Source organism: Montipora capricornis, chromosome 6, assembly GCF_036669925.1.
Source record: "Montipora capricornis isolate CH-2021 chromosome 6, ASM3666992v2, whole genome shotgun sequence".
Taxonomy (NCBI): Eukaryota; Metazoa; Cnidaria; class Anthozoa; order Scleractinia; family Acroporidae; genus Montipora; species Montipora capricornis.
This window is the reverse complement of record NC_090888.1, coordinates 3596633-3601636: the sequence shown is the minus strand read 5'-3', so window position 1 is coordinate 3601636 and position 5004 is coordinate 3596633. Positions and strand designations below refer to the sequence as shown.

General features: G+C 39.4%; 1 protein-coding gene across 5 annotated transcripts in view; it reads left to right on the top strand.

Moving 5' to 3' along the window:
• The window catches only part of LOC138051218 (adhesion G-protein coupled receptor G6-like), a 23824-nt gene extending 21226 nt beyond the window's left edge, over positions 1-2598 (top strand). For all 5 annotated transcript variants that reach the window (XM_068897381.1, XM_068897378.1, XM_068897380.1 and 2 more), the window contains exon 10: positions 1-2598. This exon is cut by the window's left edge and continues 926 nt beyond it. The gene's annotated coding sequence lies outside the window, so the exon portion shown is untranslated.
• Positions 2599-5004: the final 2406 nt, after the last annotated feature.

Genomic DNA, 5004 nt, shown 5'->3' with positions numbered 1-5004 from the left:
CTTTGCGATTGCATGTGGGCTTTGCCAACCTTATTCGAAGGTTTTTCTCCGGGTACCCGGGTTTTATTCCTCAACAAAATGGACTCTAAGCTAATTACATCTGGCTATTGAGGGCCGCAAGTTAGAAAACTGTAAAAGTTTATTACGTTTTCTTCCTTATTAGTATCGTATCGTATCGTAGGCAACCAATTGGCCTACGCAAAGCATAGTGGAAAAAACACGTTAAGCACCCCGGCGGAACTACAAGCCGCACCCCTTCCTTCCGAGAGTATATTGTTAAACAGTTTTAAATTGTATTTATTCTTTGGTGTAGGTTTATAAACTACATATTAGTACAAAATATCATAATTTCCCAAAAGGCTGATATATAAAAAGCTACATTAAGCTTGAGGTTTCGCATAATTTTATGTTATCGTTTCATCATGATAATCTCCACTTTACGGGAGCAAATGTGAGCTCCATGTAAAAATCACGATCTGCTAAATAATAAAAGTCAGTTTTATTGCCAGTAACCCTCGTGATCGGCGGAACGTAGAATTAAATTCAATATAACGAAAACAAACCCTGCGGAAATTGAAACTAGCACTTGTTCCTCATGACAAATGGATAATGTTCAGAGAGTCTGTGAGACAGTACTCCCGTGGGGAGTTTTGCTGAAAGCAACCAAGCCCTCCACTCCGCGGTCTAAAATTACTTCTTTGTACAACAGTCACAGTACAATTAGCACTGGCAGAAGAACATTAGCTTGAAGGGTGTAACTTGCAACTCTTTTCCTTGGAACAAAGCTGGAGATTTTAGAACACCAATGTTATGCCCAAATATGGACAAAAATAAGATCGAAGCTGCACTCGCAGAGAAATGCTAGAGCTACGTTACATCCAAATAAGGAAAATTTTAAACTCCAGCTCTGAAACAGAGTTAAACTCTTCAAGGTCACGAGCTTATGGTACTGGACAATGGCTTGAACTGTAGTTTTATAAAAGATATACGGGCAAAGTCCATGCTAAGATGACCTTTTCAAGAGGATTACCCCTCGAAATCGGACCCCTAGAAGACGTTGTTTGACACTAACCTCTAAAAAAGCAAATAATGATGGCAAAATGCACAAATGCTGAGTGATGAACGAAAAAAAAAAGCAGATGATTGATATGTTGTTCGACCTTATTCGTGCCTTCTAACATGGCGGCCATGCATGACGTCAAATCATCTAATAGTCATTTTCGTTCTTAGTCATTTAAACTCAGTCGTTTGCGGCGCATTGAGCTGTTAATAATATGCCGAATCTGTTAACCTGAATGGTCACAGAACATGTGATCACTCGACAATCCACACGAACCTGTCCACAGTGGCTGTGGACAGCTTAATCACGGAGCCTTTGACTTTCTGGTGTAAATTAATTTGACTGTCTCTTGGACGAACTCCGACCGAATCCGCATTTTAAAACAGGATGAGAAATGATTTGTTTCGTAGAAATAGTACTGCATGAAAAATAATACCAGGATTGAGGGAAATTACTACCATTTTATCGCAGTGGAAGATTACGCCATTCTTGTTGAGAGTAGACGCTTAATCTTGCCCTCGATTGTTTTTCATACGGCTTCGTAAAATTCTTCAGCTGGAAAAACGTTAAACGGATTATTAAATTCTCAACCTCGGACAATGTCGGATAATACATTTTAGTATCACCCAACTAGTGGACTAATGCAAATGCTGCATTTTGATTGGCTACGCTACTAGAGGACTATTAGTAATAGTCCTCGAGTAGCGAAAAGCGTGACGCTTTCTTTCGTTTTATTTCCAAATTAATATATTTTCAACTTGCAGTTGCTAACTTTATTATTGCCTTTTCTGTCCGACTAGTTGGGTGATACTGAAACAACTAGACCCTTCGCCCTCAAGGGCCACGGGTCAATAGCCCATTCGGCTTCGCCCGCAAGGGCTACGGGTCTAATTGTTAAATAGCTTTGCCACTTGACTCACTAGATCTCTTATGTACCCACGTTGGACCTTCTATGGGAAATGCGTCCGACAAATGTGTGCACGTCAAGAGCCCACGAGTAGGAGCTTGCCTCCCCCATACAAGCCCTATGAGTCAACCTCTGCGCGTATCTTTCTATTTTTAGAACGCCACGAGCCCTTCGGTTTTGCACGCACTCTTCAGAATGGCCAATCAGAACAAAGTTATTGTCAAGCGAAGACAAAAATGGCAAAAACAATGTATGCAAAGCACTAACAACAAATTGTCACGAATCTTCAATTGCCAATCATGTTTTCTAACCAACCATAGAATAAAATGGGATCATTTTGAAATCTTAGCAACTGGTCGATCAAACATGCATTGTAAAATTAAAGAGTCTCTGTTTATCCGTGATTTAAAGCCAGCCTTAAGCGAAAACGTTGGCAGTGAGAAACTTTATCGCTATTACTAGCGTATTTCTTGTCGTTTAAATTCGTTTGTTCCCAGTCCGTTGCAGTGGTATATTTGAATTTAAATTTATCTGTAATTGAATAATAATCACTTCTGATGACGTATGATGTACCACACGAAACGTTAAGTCTATAAAAAGTTACAAAGTTCAAGCAAACGTTTGTAACTGCTATTTTTGTTTTATTCTTAATGTATGCAAATTGTGCAAATTGATATAAATTGATGTAAATCTGATTCTCCCGCTGAAGGGTTAGTTCTAAAAACAGGGAGGCGACTACTCATGGGTTCCTGTGCACGTTAATTTTTTGGCTAAATTGCAGAATACCCGGCCCACCAAATTAGCATTCTCATTAGCATTCTCGTAAAATGTTAGCTTTCATTTTGCGGTTTCGTTAACTACACTTTTCACGAGATCTGTGAAGAAGAAAGCACTCGTTTGGAAGCTTGCCCTTTAACACTTTTCTTTTCATTCATCGACTTCGGGACTGCGGACCGCGTTGATAGCTTTTTTAGTAGGACATTTGGTGGGCCGGCTATTCTGCAATTGCTCCAATTTTTTTAGTGGGAAGGCTAAGCTAAATTCTTCGACAAAAACATCCATGAAATTTTATAAAGATCTATCGTATTCGTTCTTGTTAGATAGAAAATTGGTCACAAGCCAGCTCGTCTTTTCGCCCTTTTTGACTATTACCACTTTGCATCCAGAGCAAGCTCATCATAGTTAAGGGTGCGTTCGATTGACCCTATTCCGGAATAAGAATACATGGGTGGAGTGATGATTTAAAGCGCGGTATGTCTGGCGTTTTGAAGCAACAAGGATAATAAAGATATCTTTAAAATAGCATTCTAGCAGGTGTTTGACAATTTTAATGTGAATTTCCGTAAAACGAAGGATTTCTAACTTCTATTCCGTGTATTCCTATTTTGCAATACGGTCAATCGAACACGCCCTAAAATTGCTATAAATTTATAGCACAAGAGAACCGTAAATTACTCTTTTCGTGCGTTTTAATTGCCGGTTAACTCGAAGGTGATCATCATCACGCCTTCAATCGACTCGGGCAAAAACAGAAGAACAAAACACAGCAACAGGTTCCCTAGTAAAACAAGGAAAGCACAAGTGAATACTGCTTTTCGGGCATTTTGATTGGCTGAGTCAATGACGATAAGCAACTTCTATTCACCCTCGAGCAACCAAAAAGGAATAAAATGGTTTCATGAGATCTTTTTGGTAAGACCTTTTTTCCGTTTATCTTTAAGTAGGTATTGTCATGTATTGTTATGTGTCAAAAGCAATGCAAATGGAGGAGCCAGAAAAGTATGAAGTCTAGCCGTAGCTAAGATTTTCTCCCAATTTGCCTGTACTGCAACGCTCTCTCGCACAAAGGAAGCATTGTCTTTGGCCTTGGAGCAATAACCGCCTTTCAAGCATCTGCCTGAGTGCGGTCTTTTTGTGGGTCAAGACATTGATGTGTCAAAATGAAGTAGAGAGTGAAGGGGTAGTTTCTAAAGAAACTGTGGTGCTGCGTCGGTGGGGAAGTAGTATACAAAAATTTGGTTTATCAATGGAGTTGATAATGTAAATTGACCACCGTACAGAGATTCTAAAAGCTGACGTTTCGAGCGTTAGCCGTTGATAAACCAAATTTTTGAAGTAGAGAGTCTTTCGTTATATGCTACAATAAAATATTGCACAGTAAGAACTTAAAGTTGGAATGATCAGCGCAGTTTAGAGATCCACTCAAACACGACGGGACTTAAACCCACGACTGAGTGATCGGCAGACTGAGCTCTACGCTGTGGTCTCTATAAACGCTCGCCCAAAGAAACGAGTAAACAATACAATTGGAGGTGAAAGAAGATGGGAGCATTGATGGAAAATCTGATCTGTTGCTATCCCAGGATGCTCCTAGCCCCTGCTGCCAGCTTAAAAGCAATAGACCTTATTCAAGATGGCCGCCATGTTGGATTTGCTGTTATCATGCAAATTAGCAACACACTTGTGAAGGGGCAAACAACACAAGTTCGAGAGGTTATAACGAACACAGATGATTTGTTTCACCTTCATTGAATGTTTATCACCTAAGTAGTAAAATAGAATGATTACACAAGTTACTTCGATGTTTTTTTAGTAAAAAATTGGCAGATAACAAAGTAGAAAGTCAAAATGTCGGAGGCAATCAAAATATAAAAAATTATTGTAAAAGGTACTTAATTCTAAATTCTAAAATGTACTTTTACCAATGTTATTTCAATATTTCGACGAACCGATTTTCCGCAATTTGCCTTTTTTCCATTGTTTGCGCCCCAGCATAACACATGGCTAATTTGCATGACAATTTTAAAACCAACATGGCGGCTATCGTGAATAAGGCCTATTGTTAAGGCTGGTTTACACTGCCATACGACGCAAGCATAGATACAAGCAACATACGCAGACGCGGTAGCGTTTTGATAATTGGTACCTTTCATTAGAACAAAAGACACTAATTAACAACAAGTTAATGCGCCTGCGCATGCTGCTTACTTATGCTTGCGCCGTATATGTAAACCAGCCTTTACTGTTACCTTTTTCA